A 15,079-nucleotide genomic window follows, 5' to 3' on the forward strand; every position below is an offset into this window, starting at 1 on the left:
TAGTTCTTCCTCAAAAAACCTAAGAAGCCATATTTGATTATTTTCTGACCCTTAAAAACATTCCCTTTTCTTAAATATTAAAATAAAATTTTGTTCACATTCTTAATAAGGTACAGTGACTGTAAAAAGCTTAAGCTACAGCTATTAAAGTCTTACTCAATACTGCTTCTAATTTTATCACAGGAGTTATTTTGCCAAAATGTCAAACACAGCTGGAATGAAAAGGTTTTTCAAAACGTAGCAGTGTGGTCTATGTAAATCTACCACATTATAAGTCTTCTGGATAGCCAGAGGGATTTGACTGTGTGGAATCTGAAAGGAATGTACAGCCAAAACTACTAAAAGAGGTTCAGATTTCAAGAAGAAAAATAAGTTTAAAAAGAAAGAAATATAAACAATAAGACATTTTTCTATGATGATGGTGGTGGTATATGGGTGGAGGTTAAGCCTTAATAATCCACCAGATAAAGTACCAAGAAATTTTCGCTTATTTCACAAAACAATAGGGAGATGCTCATTGGAACCTTTCCTTTCCTTTCCCCTTTTCTTTCCCTTTCCTCTTCCCATTCCCTTTCCTCTTCCCCATGCCTTCCCCTTGCTCTTTCTTTCTTTTCCTTTCTTTTTCCCTTCCCTTTCCATTTTCTTTCCTTCCCTTTCCCCTCCTTTCACCCAGGCTAGCCTCTAACTCATAAATTTCCTCCTGTGTTTGCCTGCTGAGCAGAGTGCTGGGAGTAAAGGCTGCTGCCACTACCCATTTTTTAAAACATTCCTTTTCTTTTTATATTCCAACTGTGAGAGTCACTACTGGGTATTTGAAATTAAAATAGATATAGTTCAAACAAAATAAAATGAGTAACACTGCTATATAGGGAAATAATGAGCCTGAATGAAGAGGGTAGGTAATGCCCCATCTGAAGAGCTAACTATGGCTAGGGCAAAGTGAGTCCCCGTGGGATAGGAAGCACCAGGGCTGTGCTGCAGGACTCTGAGTCACAAACTCTTAAGCCCCAAAATCAATCTACAAAGGAAAAGAAGAAAACACAAAGACTTGCTGCCTCTAGGTAACCTGAGATCAGAGTAGGATGGGGAGGAGACACTCTGGAGAATGGGAACGTCTCACAATGACAATATTAAACAGAAGCCCTGGGACCAGGAAGGAGGCTCAGCTGGTAGTGTGCTTGCCTAACACACACAAAGTCTTAGGTAACCTGGGTGATGTTGTGCCTGACATCTGTAACCCAAGCTCCAGAGAGTTAAGGGCAGAAACATCAGCTGTTTAAGTCATCTGTGGCTTCATAGAGAGTGCAAGGGCAGCTTGGACTACATGAGACCCTGTCTCAAAGGGAAAACAAGACACTTTGGAAACTTCCAGAAAAAGCAAGGGTATCAAATATTAGGATTGCTTAGTAAATGGTTGGGTTACCTCACAGCCCAAAGATATCTTAACTGGGCTTTTTGATTTCTATAGATTTAGAATTCTCCACACAGGAGGAAAAGAGTGTGAGAAACTTAAAAGATAACTCTCTATTATAAGAACGTGAGTATTAAACAAAAACACAGAGAGGAAGTATGGGAGAAGTTGGAGCATGGAGAGGACCATCCAAGTAAGAATATGGTGTTAACTGCTGGTGGCACACGACAGCGCTCTGATCAGTTCTACTCAAGCCTTCCCTCACTTTAATGGGCAGGCCTACTTTTTCATTCTACCTTAAACACCCAGCATTGCCTGAGTTATTCTTATTCTTCCCATGTCAATCAAACCATGATATTCTCAGCAGATCCTTCACCTTCATTCGATATCTTTAAAGAACCATGTGCTGGTTTGCTAGGGCCACCACCACAAAGTACTAAAAGTGAGTGACATGAAGGAGGAAAACCTTGCTGTCCCATCCTTAGGGCTAAAAAGGTTGAGATGAGGGTGTTGTTAGGAATAGGAGTGAGGACTGACTTTCCGTGCCTCTCCTCTGTTTCTGGCAGATTGGTGATGATCTTTAGAACCCACTGACTTACGGAAGTTACCATTCTTCCTCTATTTTAATCTCTACCTGTACATATTCTTCAGCTTTGTCTTTACAAAGACATCATAATTTTGTAATGGTTCTATCAAAGATAAAACTCTATTCTGTAAAGGGCTACATACTGAATATTTTGAGCTTTGTATATATTGCATAATCTTTATGACCTCAGGAGGGTTTTTGCTTTGTTTTTAATCCCTTAATAATACAGAAATCTGATTTTAAATGTTTATTATTATTACTATTATTATTATTAACATTGTTGTCCTGCCTTCATATATGTCTGTGTGACCATGTCAGATCCTCTAAACTGGAATTACAAACAGTTGTGAACGTCTGAGTGGGTGCTGGGTTTTGAACTTGGATCCTTTGGAAAAACAGCCAGTGCTCTTAACCGCTGAGCCATCTCTCTAGACCCCCAAAAGATAATGAGCCTGGTGGTGGTGGCAGCGCACACCTTTAATCCCAGCACCTGGGAGGCAGAGGCAGGCAGACCTCTGTGAGTTTGAGGCCAGTCTGGCCTACAAAGTGAGTCCAGGACAGGCAGGGCTACACAGAAAAATCCTGTATTAAATTTTTTTTTTCGAAAATATTCTTTTTTTTTTTTTTCTCACAGAAAGCATTCTTATCTTATAGGTTAATTGAAAAGGTTTACTGGCTATTATTGGCAGTGGGTCTTTTGTTTCTTAATATGAGTGTCAGGTTTTGAGAAAAAGGTTCTGCTGGTTTTAGGTATGAATCAGTAGTGTTACAGACTTCCTAGAACAGTTTGGCTATGGCATTGCCTGTCCCTGGAATGCCGACTCTAGCTCAGCTCAAGACCTGCAGGGGCACATGGGGAATGGAGTAGAATCAAGGACAAGAACTGTTTTGAGAAGATATGTCTCACTTCGATTACACAACACATGCATGTATCAAAACATTACATGGTACCCCATCAAGATACATGCAATTTCTATAGTTTCATATAATAATTAAAATATATTTAAAAAATCTTGAGGCAAGCTGATGGTAGACGATTTGACCTTCAAAGATAAATAAAGGCATACTCAGTACACTTTTAGGGGCGGGCTCTCTGTGCTATTTCTTGTTCCCAGGGTGTGTGCTTCCAGGGTCCTTGGCGGATGGGAAGGTTCTTTGCATATTCTAATTGTTCACCGAATTGATTGTCATTTGAGGTTTCTGGGCTTATCTCATCAATTTCAGACTCTTCAAATGCTTGCAGTAGTAAATGTTGGTTCCTGTACAGTACTAGGTGTTCATAAATAAAGTTGGTAAGTGGGAAACCAGCAGTGAGTGGCATACACACGCTATCAGCACAACTCACCTCAGTCATTCTCATTTCTTCTCTATATTCTCTCTCTCTCTCTCTCTCTCTCTCTCTCTCTCTCTCTCTCTCCTGGGATTTTTTCCCCCTTTTTTAAAGGGAAGATGGTCTCACATAGCTAAGGTTGCTTCACTTCACTATTTAACAGTAGATGACTTAAACTCCTGATCCTCTTGCTTCTACCTCCTACATGTAGGGATTATGAACATGTTTCACCATGCTCAAGTGTGTGTGTGTGTGTGTGTGTGTGTGTGTGTGTGTGTGTGTGTGTGTGCGCGAGCAAGTGAGTGCAGTGTCCATGGAGGCCAGAAGAGGGCACTGGATGCCTTTTAGCTGGAGTTCCAAGCAGTTATGGGCACAGGGAATGGAGGTTGGATCATCTGAGAAGTATTCAAGTGCTGAGTCACCTTCCCAGCCCCTCCTTAGGATGTCTTTAAAACTTTACTTTTTATTTTTTTAAAGTGTGCATTGAGTTCTTAAAAGGGTGTTTGGTGACTTTTCTCTCTAGGTGACTTTCCTGGCATACAGTTAAATTTTCTTGTAAGCTTCTCACTTTTATTGCTCAGCTGTAACATCAGAAGTAAAAAACACGCATAATACTAAACAATATTGAAGTGGAAATTTCTGGTTTCATTGAAGACTCAGTCGTGTCATGTGGTATTTTTCTGGGATATGTCCTGTGAGAGAGGGCATGTGGTGTTTTGCTGGGAACAGACACATGAGAGGGCACATGATGTTTGGAAAGAGTATAAGAGCATAAATAGAGCCACAGAGAGTGGGATGATGCTTTTTGCATTGCTACACTGATACACCCTGCAACTGTTTGCTGGTCTTCCCTGGTCTTTGCTGGTCTTCCCTGGTCTTCACTTCACAGAGAAAAACATTCCAGAGAACCTCTCGTGGCACTACAGCTGCTTCTGGCTGCTTCTGCTGACTCATGCCTTGCTGTTTCTGCTGGATGCTGCCACCGCTAGGGACTCATGTTGCTGTTTGGTGTTGGCTATTGGACTGAACTGCTGGTATCCCGACAACACAGAGTGGAAATGGTTCAAGGAATTTTGTCTAAACAGATCCACAACCGCCTTCTCTTATTAACATTCTTTCTCCCCTTTCTCTGATTGGTGGGTTAGAAGTGAGGCTGAAGTGTTTAAAGAACCCTAAATAAAGTAGGTTTTGAAAAATCTAAGCCTATACAATTCTTTTTGGAGCTACTCAGCTCTTTAATTAGTATTTTGTTAATGGGCTTTATCATGTCCTAAAAACTGACCCAATTTACTAGCATTCCTCCACTGGTTGGTATTTAAACTATTTGCATAATTTTTGCTATTATAACCAGTTCACTTAGAAAAGTATGTTTAATTCAACCCATATTTTCCTCTATTTGAGTACAAGTTCTTAGATAACTTCTAGCAAGAAGAATCATTGGCTTGAAGTAAGCGAACATGTTTAAAAATCTTATTTGGTTTGCAAATTTTTTTCCTGGTTCTGTATCTCAGTAATTTAGTGAATAAAGTCAAAGGAGGAGTCAGACAATTGTGGCCTAATATTGGCTTTCTTATTTACATTATTTGATACATAATAAAGGATCAAAACAATCCCTAGAAAAGATGGAGATTCTTCAGCAGGCAAGCAGTAAGAGGTCTTTTAGCAGACTGTCATGCAGTGACTTTGCAGAAAAATAGCAGCTGTAAACTGGAACTTCTGTCAGGCAGAAGGGGGTGTTTCTGTAAACACAGGCAGTTCTGACCTTGTGGCAGGTGTTTCTAATGGCAAACAGTCTACATAAATGTACCCCCTGTCACATTCTTCAATAAAAATGTTTATTCCAAACAGTTTGTATTTCCTGTGGCTTCCGGCAAGTCCTTGTGCATTCTCACAAATGTCTCTTCCAGTCTCTGACTTTCAGGAGTAGGACCAGCAGTTGCTACAACTGTTTCTGGGGCAAGTCCTAGGTTAGAGAAGGAAACAGTTTTTTTTTTTTTTGATATATCTAACAAAGGTCTCAGAGTACTGTGACAAGGCATTAGTCTGGGGTGTCAAGGACCTTTTTAGTCCTAGTCTGTCAAAATGTAGCTTTGAGCAAGGCACCTTCTTTCTGTATCTTGAATCCTCTTCGATAAATAAAGCACTGGCCTATCACCCTAACATCCCAGAGGTCACATAGACAGCTTCTCTACCAGCTGTGTGATTGGTATGAAGATAAAACAAATCTCCGGGGCTTCTACTCATCTTTTTGTTTATGCTACTCTCATATAAATAAAACGTGTGGCCACTATCCTTTTTACATCTTCCCCACTCAGCCATGCACTGTTGAGGTTAGGAGTGTCCTCATGTTCCCAGGACTTAATTAGTTATTGCTACAATGTAACACTTGTTCAGCAAATACCTGTTGAAAGAGAGTACAAGATTCCTATGGAAAAAAAATTACTTTCACCAATGTCAATTATTTCCTACTATTTCTTTACCTACTAGAAGTTGGTAGCACATGTTTTTATGTTCCCTTTAGTCTTTCACATTTTTATAAGCTTTCTAAATGCAAGACTTCACTTTTTCTTTTTTCTTTTTCTTTCTTATTTTTTCTTATCACTGTGTGTTTGTGTAGGCAATGTGGTAATGAACACGATGCCTTGGAAGTGAAATGTCCAATGAGTGTTTGTGGAATGAATGTGGTTTTCTGCATGTGATGAATTATAATCATAACATCAGGTCAAATAGGCCTAGGGTCTTTTTGAGCTTTGAAAAACTGTGTTTTGTTTTCTCAAGCATGCTATCTAGCTGAAAATTAATCTCAGCCTTCCTTTGTACTGCTATTGATTGGTTAGCCAAAGAGAACCCCCTGTGGACTCCACATAATCTAAATTCGTTAGGAATTGAACCAAATTTCAATACATGAGACTCTGAGTCGGGTTTTTCTTTTTAGCTCAGAGATCTCTTTAATCCTTTATCTGTAGTGCAGATTCCTCTCAAATATTCTGGGGCTGATGTTGATGGATGCCCCAGAGGAAGCACGAGAGTAACACACACACACACACACACACACACACACACACACGCACATGCACATACCCCACAAGGTTGACTAGCATAATGGTTAAAGGCAGATCTTGATGTCACATAGATTTTGTTTAAATTTAATCTCTGTTACTAGGACAACATGAGATACTAGGTTGGACTTAGTTTCTCAGGTTTCAACAGATGGTTAAGAATTTTCAAACCTAATGTTTTTCTTTTAGAGAATTAAACCTTAGGGGTATCCTCAAATCTGAACACTTTAGTGAGACTTTTAATGGCTATGCTACTTGTAATATATATTTAGCTAAATGTCCATTACTAAAAAAAAAACTGCTTGAATAAAGATAGTTTATCCATTTGTTAGACTACTATGCAAATGTTCAAAAGAACAAGGAAGCTGTGAGTACTGATGAGCGAATATATACTGAATACAGCATTGGGAAAGAATTCAACTTACAGGAATGATGCATAGTCAGATTAATATTTCTCTCCAAAATCAGTTGGATCACAGTGCCCAGGGAGAAATAGATGTGTTTATACACACCTACAGGGAACAAGGACACTGACTTTCAATTTGCTTTTGCTTCTAGAATGTAGAAAATGATAAGATTTTCATCATTTCCTGACAGAGCCAGGTAAGCTAGGGGCCCACTTCTGAGAGAAACCTACCAGTGGTAAGGACACAGAAACCTAAGCTCCTAGGGCTGAGCACAGCCATGACTGCTGCCCTTACACAAGGCATAGGAAAAAATTATCCAAACCTGTCACAGAGAGTGTTAGGAGAAATAAGACCCATTTGTAACAGTCTTCTCATGTGCAGGAGAATTAAGACTCCATTTCCAAGCTGAGGCAAGCCTGTGTTTATTTTCTAACCCTCTACTACAGAACCTTCACCAAGACTGAGGTGCATCAGGAGACCCAGGAGAGGTCCTTGTGTGCTACGGGACCCTCACGCAATGCCCAGCATCTCTCTGTTACTAAACAGGCTAACACAGGAGATATATTTTTTAATATATATTTTATTAATTTATTCAGATTACATCTCAATTGTTATCCCATCACTTGTATCCTCCCATTCCTCCCTCCCTTCTTCTTTCACCCTATTCCCCTCTCCTAGATCTATGACTGAGGGGGACCTCCTCCCCCACTATATGGTTGTAAGCTATCAGGTCTAACCTTGGTAGCCTGCTTATTCTTTCTTTGAGTGCCATCAGGCCACCAAGGAGATCAATTTTTACAAAAAGTATTTATGGGACTGGAGAGCAACTGGAACAGTATAGTACTTCAATGGCATATTCCTATGTAGTAAGGAAGAAAGAAGAAAGGTCTACTACACTTCAGAAGGCTGGAAGCTGGGTTGCAGACTACAGAGAAATCTTGAGACAATTGCTAGTCTGTGACACTGAGGGGAGCGATGCTGACCTTGTTTTTGAATCTTTTGATGTGAAGGGTGAATTTATTAACCTACAGCTGCCATAAATCCTAAATCCACTTCAACTGAAGATTAGATGATAGATATACACAAGTTTCCACATCAGTGGATTGAAGAGGAAGGAATACTGTCCTTTGAAGGAGTCAATATTCACTTAATTCTCTGTTTCTTTTTATAGTATCAGCCATGCAATATATATTATGAGAAGGCAAAGAAAAAGGAAAAGAACTAAAGGGGAAAAGATCCATTTGGAATACTAGAAAGTGAAAAAAAATAAGGGCATAGAAAATCTACTTAATAAAATAATGATAGAAAGTTTCTTCAGCCTTGGGAAATCTTCCTTATGCAGGAGCCTTATATGATTCTACATAAACCTGACCAGATAAGATCCTTACCACAACATAATATTGTTAAGATGCCAATACTCTAAGATACCTGCAACAGAAAGACATGAAGTCAAGATGAACCAAAGCATTAAATGTAAGCCTAGTGAGCGACTTAGGAACAGTTTATTTCTGTTCACTTGACAGAATAAAGCAATGGTAGACCAAAGAAATGACTTCCCCAATACAGATGAAGAGCTACTGAGGAAAGAGTGATGGTTCGAATTAAGAATGGTTCCCATAGCCTCATATATTACAATGCTTAGTCACCGGGGAGTGGAACTCTTTGATAGGAATAAAAGGATTAGTAGGTGTGGCCTTGTGCCACTGAGCGTGAAGTTTGAGGTTTCAAAAGCTCAAGCTAGGCAGCCTATGGATCGATCAGGAGCCAGCTCTCAGCTACTGCTCCAGCGGCTGGCTGCATGTTGCTAGGCTCCCTCCTGTGAAGATAATGGACTCAACCTCTGAAATTGGAAGCAAGCTTCCAATTAAATGTTTTCTTTCAGAAGAGTTGCCTTGGTCATGGTGTCTTTTCACAGGAATAGAACAGTGACTAAGAAACACCACAGACTTTCTCCTCCCAGCGTTGTTAACTGCTTATATATCCTTCAGGAAGTGGGGGGGGGGGGCTTCATATGTTTTGTGAGCTCTCTCACCTTTCCATGTTGGAATATTAGTTGGCTCAATGTTGAGAGGGTCTTGTGAGCATGACCATTGGTGCCCTGATTGAAGACCACAATGACTACGTCCAACCCAAAGAAAACAGCGACAAAGGTCAAGAGTCGAAAACTTTCATTAAGAGATTAGAGAGAAAACACTTAAGACATTGAGACAGGCAATAATTTTCTGGATAACTCTCTCCATAAAGAGGAAACAAGAACAAAAAGCTGGCAAGTAAGAATACGAGTGTCGAAGTCTGCTTTTTGTTGCTGTGGTAAACGTCATGAGCAAAGCAAGTTGAGGAGGAATGGGGGGCTATAGTCACAGGTTACAACCCATCATCTAAAGATGCCTTGGCAGGAACTAAAGGCACAGGCTCAAAGCAGAAACTACTTGCTGGCTTACTCCCTCTGGCCCCTTGCCCAGGGGATGGAACTGTGCACAGTGGGCCCTTCTAATCAATGAGGAATTAAGAAAATGCCCCCGAAACATGGTCACAAAGGCATCTGATATGGGAAATTCTCCAGTTGAGAGTGCCTCTTCCTTGGTAACTCTGGGTTTGTGTCAAGTTGACAGCTGAAGCTAACTATGACACCATCCTAAAAAGCAGTCACACAGGAAAAACAAACAAACAAACAAACAAACAAACAAACAAAAAAACCAAACCCTCAGAGAGAAGATCAATGTATCAAGAGGAGGCAACCATCTGTATGCTATTCATCGGACATCATTTGGATCCAGAGTAAATAAGGAACCAACACCTTTTAACATAAAAATAACAAGTGAGAAGGTAATCAGAATAGATTGTCTCCAAAGAAAGAATACAAATATTCAAGCGTATAAAAACACTCAGGAGTTTAGCAAACAGAGAAATGTGAACCAGAACTACAGGACAGCATTTGGTCCTGTTTAGAGCAGCTAATATAAAAATGATGAAAGGTAACGAATAGTGACAACCATACGGGAAATAGGAACCCCATACCTTATCATAAGGCAGGTAAAGCAGCACAGTCACTGTAGAGAATAGCAGGTCCTTCTTCAAGAAACTGAAGATAGATCTGGTATGTAATGCAGTTATCCTGCCTTTTGATGCATATCCACATACATTTGGCAAGTGAGCACACCGAAGAGCTATCTGCATGCACATGGTTTTTATGTCACTATATATACTAGTTAATGTATCAGCCTAGGTTCCTGAGTAGATGAATGGGTAAAGAAAACAGGATATGTACAGTAAGGTACTACTTAATCTAAAGAAGAATGGAACCTTGACATTTGTAACAAACAGATTGAACTAGAGGACATTATACTTAGTCACAGGCAGACACAGAAGGGCAAGCACCACATAGTCTATCTCACACGGGAGAGCTGACAGCAGAATAGTGACTCCTTGAGATTGTAAAGGGCAGCTGGAGAATGGGAGGCTGAATTTGACTAGTCCACAGTGTGGGCACATATGAAAATATACTGAACCCCTTTAGTGTGTCCAATTAATGTGTCCATGAAAATACAAAATTGAAACTTTTGTATTAAAAAGATGTGACAGAAATAATTTCAGTTTATAGAGATGGGAACAAAAATAGTAGATTGAGTTGTCACGCCAGATTCCAAATGCTAGCTCAGAAACAGACTGTATCGCTAGAGCAATCAGCTAAGGTGTGTAGGTAGTGGTTTTCCAGTTGGAAAGGGTTCATAGCTGCTTCTCAGTAGCCTGCTAGAAGGGATGGGAAGTTAGTTTTTGGGGTCATCAGATGTTTGGCTGAACCATTCTAGTCTCCTAGAGATTCCTTTTAAAATTTAAAAAGATTAAAAAAATTTTGTTCACATTACATCCTGATGGTAGCCCCTCCCTCATTGCCTCCCAATCTCACCCTCCCTCCCTCATACCCCCTCCACCTAGTCCTCAGAAAGAGGGAGCGCTCCTCCCCTAACATCTGACCTCAGCCTATCAAGTCTCATCTGGACTGCCTGTATCCTCTTCCTCTGTGGCCTGGCAAGGCTGCCCTACCAGGGGGAAGTGATCAACTTGTGGGGGCCAGAGTCCCTGTCAGAAGCAGTCCCTACTCCCCATATTAGGGGACCCACAAGGAGTCCCCTACTGTCTATCTACTATATCTGAGCAGAGGGTCTAGGTCCTCACCATGCATGGTCCTTGGTTGGTGCATCTGTCTTTGCAGCACCCACTCCACCCCTGCCACCTCCTCACCCAAAGTTGTTGGCTCCTTTGGTCTCCTTGTGGAGCTCCTAACTGCTCCAGGTCCTTCTATGCCCCAACTCTTTCAAAAGACTCCCTGTGCTCCACCCCAGAGTCTGGCTATGTATCTCAGCATCTACTTGCATCCTCTGCTGGGTGGAGTCTTTCAGAAGACTTCTATGGTAGGCTCCCTTCCTGTTCTTTCTCTTAACTGCTTCCGGGGTCTATTCCATATGCTCTTCTGAATAAGAATTAAGCATTCTCCCTAGGGTCCTCCTTGTTATTTAGTTTAAGTCTATGTCTTGTAGTGTGGTTATCCTACATTATTTGGCAGAAATCTGCTTATAAGTGAGTATATAACATGTCTGTCTTGCTGGGTCTGGGTTACCATACTCAGGATGACCTTTTCTAGTTCCATCCATTTGCCTGCAAACTTCAAGATTTCCTTGATTTTAATAGCAGAATAGGATTTCATTGTGTAAATGTACAACAATTTCTTTATCCATTCTTTGGTTGAGGGACATCTAGGTTGTTTCCAGATTCTGGCTATTATGAGTAAAGCTGCTATGAACATAGTTGAGCAAATGTCCTTGCTGTATGGTGGAGTATCTCTTGGCTGTATTACCAGTAGTGGTACAGCTGGATCTTGAGGTAGTACTATTCCCAATTTCATGAGAAAGCACCAGATTGATTCCCAAAGGCAAAGGACGCTGTCAACAGAACCAAATGACAGCCTACAGACTGGGAGAAGATCTTTACCAACCCTACATCTGACAAAGGGCTAATATCAAAAATATACAAAGAACTCAAGAAATTAAACACCATCAAACTAAATAACCCAATTAAAAAATTGGGTGCAGGCCTCATATTTGACCATGTCCCCTGGAGGGGGAGACCTGGTATCATTCAGAGGAAGGATAGCAGGTTACCAAGAAGAGACTCGATACCCTATGAGCATATACAGGGGGAGGAAATTCCCTTCAGGAACAGTCATAGGGGAGGGGAATAAGGGGAAAATGGGAGGGAGGGAAGAATGGGAGGATACAAGGGATAAGATAACCATTGAGATGTAACAAGAATAAAATAATAAAAAATTAAAAAAAAATTGGGTGCAGGGCTAAACAGAAACATAGAATGGCTGAGAAACATTTAAATGTTCAATGTCCTTAAACATGAGGGAAATGCAAATCAAAATGACTCAGATTCCATCTTACATCTGTCAGAATGGCTAAGATTAAAAACTCAAGTAACAACACATGCTGCCGAGGATGTGGAGAAAGGGGAAAACTTCTCTATTGCTGGTCGGAGTGCAAACTTGTACAACCACTTTGGAGATTGATTCTTAGCAGGAACAAGATGATAAAGCCAATGTGAATTTAGGTAATGGGCATGCACTATGATACAGAATATAGAACCAACTGGCTTTCTAATTCTACCATTTCTGTTTGTGGTGAATAAGAACATAAAACATATTTGATACTGAAAGTACAATACTTAATGTGAAACTTCACAACTTCAGCTGATGAACAAAAATTCTAGCTGTATAGATCTAGTTGTATAGATCTTGGGTCTGGATGATTTTGGCATGTGGTGTTTTTATTTGCAAGTTATTTTTATTTTTCATTGAAAATATATTCTCTCATACAGTATTTCTACAATAAAGTTTATTAAAAATAAGGTCAAGGTGGAGATGAAAGAAAGAAAAATAAAGAGAATCAAAGGCAAGAGAGAGAAATGCTTGTTTTCATGAAATTTCTCATATTTCGTATTGTTGATTCCTTAAACCTGGTCCTGACTATTGGTGTCCTGCAGAATGGAAATGCGCAGGATTTCCTGAAACTTTGATTGGTTCTCAGACCCAATTCATTGGTTCATGACTTCTCAGTAAAAAAAACAATTAAGTCCCTTTGAAACAATGCTTTATTTCTCTATTTTTCTGGCTACCATAGATTCCCAACTGTAGTGGACATGCCATGATCAAGTGAAATATTTGTGGAATGCCTGTCATGCAGTCATCAACAGGCCATTTATTGAGGAGGACAAAATGAGGTCACATGGTTGCCCTGTTTCTCTTTAGCCCATTACACTGTGCTTTCAGAGTGAGCTTTCCAAAGCTCTGGTCTCCCAAAAGTATCTTTACACTGCACCTGCTCTTTGCTTATTAAATGACACCCTCTGAGGATCAGTTGCAACATTTCTTTGCTTCATCAATTCTTATCATATCCAGCAAGGAAAAAATCATTTCCCTTCACAAGATTCCCAAGAATCTTAGGCCTTCATTCATTTACCTCTTCCAACTAACCATATCTTTCAAGACTCAGGTTAAATACTACCTGTTCCAAGGACCTTCAGTACTGATCTCTAGCCATCAGATGCACCTTCATTTCCCACATTCTGTACTTCCACTGTTTCTTGTAATTCTCTGAGTTATAAGACTGTTCCAATAGGTTCTCTTCTCATTGTGGTAAAAGCCACAGAGTCTCTTGATCAAGTTGAAAATGTCTTTAGGGTTTTGCATTATGACAACTCTTTGTAACAATCATTGTTAGATTTCTAGGTATAAGAAACCATTGTCTTGCTACATTGCCAGGAGATTGAGAGTGTTTCATCTCATCAGCCAGTTCTCCACTGTTTCCTAATATAGTATGTGGCTCTTTCAAGGCTGCAAGGTATCTTACTGTTCTAAGAAAGAATGTGTGGAGGATTCTCTTTTCCCAACAAACAAGGTCTTACAAGCAAGTGTATAAAAGGCCAGTGACTGTGTACATGAGTAGGTTGTGTCTTTACCTATTATTATTAGCTTGATATAATACATGATTTTAGACCATAATGCTTTGAGATCAAGAGTTATATTTTATTCTACCCTGCCCTTTTAGTCACTAGCACAGTGCCATGCTATTATCATAGCAAAACCTTATTGAATGTTTGTTGACTGTAATTTTTGAAAGGGAAAAGCACATTACTGTTTCTTTTCCTAAAATATGTCATTGTTCCAAAACACAGCAGACCTCCTAAAGTTTGATTAAGTCTCTCTACCAAGATATGCTTTTCTCCAATGAAATCACAGTAAATGTTACACTTTTTTTCTTCCAGTCATTAAAATATCATTTGTTGTTAGTTATCCTCTCCCAAGTTAATAATCCCTAGCAAAGAAACCACCCAGCAGAACACATGGGCAGTGCCTTCAGAGTAGGAATGTAAATAGCTACAATTTATTACTTCTTTTAAAATATACACCAATTTGCTTTATGCCTTAGCCCCCAAAAGCTTCTTTTAAGTTATTTACCCACAACCAGTCTCATTCTTGCATTGAAGACATCCATTCCTGTACTTGTTATTAATTTACTAGAATAGATTAACCATTCCTTTTCATAAAGGTGTTTACTGTCTCAAACCTGTGATCAAAGTTACCAGAACCATATCCTTCCACATCAGGGTTTAGAGATGCACACACAGATTGTGGGCACAATTAGAGACTGGGCTCTTTCCCATGTCAAAGTTACAGGCTTATGCTGAGATTTTAAGACAACTTTGGTTGTCTTTCTAAAAGAATCTGGCACATACTTTAAAGCTTTCAGTTTCTAAAGAATTCTTTATTAATTCATAATGCTTTTTTTTCTTTTTTGGATTAAATTTTTAAAATTCTCTCTTGTATTACATCCTGCTTGCAGTTTCCCCTTCCTCCCCTCCCCTAGCCTCTGCCTCCCACCTTCCGTCTCCCAAAGATTCCCTTCCTTCAGATATCAACCATACCCAACATAACAAGCTACAATAAAACCAGACACATACCACCATATCAAGGCTGGACAAGGCAACTCAGTAGGGGGAAAAATGTCCCATAAGTAGGCAAAAGAGGTTATCAGCACACTGGAAATCAATCTACCCCAAGACCCAACAATACCACACCTATCCATATTCCCAAAGCATGTTCCATCTTATCATAAGGGCACTTGCTCAACTATGTTCATAACAGTTTTATCCATAATAGACAGACACTGGAAAAAACCTACATGTCCTTCAAAGAATGGGTTAAAAAAAAGGCACACTTACATAGTG

The 15,079-nt window shown here is 39.8% G+C and overlaps 1 protein-coding gene across 9 annotated transcripts in view; it reads right to left on the reverse strand.

The window, feature by feature from the left end:
- ATP10B (ATPase phospholipid transporting 10B (putative)) overlaps nt 1–15,079 on the reverse strand; it is a 287,746-nt gene that overhangs the window by 195,807 nt on the left and 76,860 nt on the right. The window lies entirely within an intron of this gene.

This window comes from Acomys minous (genome assembly GCF_964271855.1).
Source record: "Acomys minous genome assembly, chromosome: 16".
In the NCBI taxonomy this organism is placed as follows: Eukaryota; Metazoa; Chordata; class Mammalia; order Rodentia; family Muridae; genus Acomys; species Acomys minous.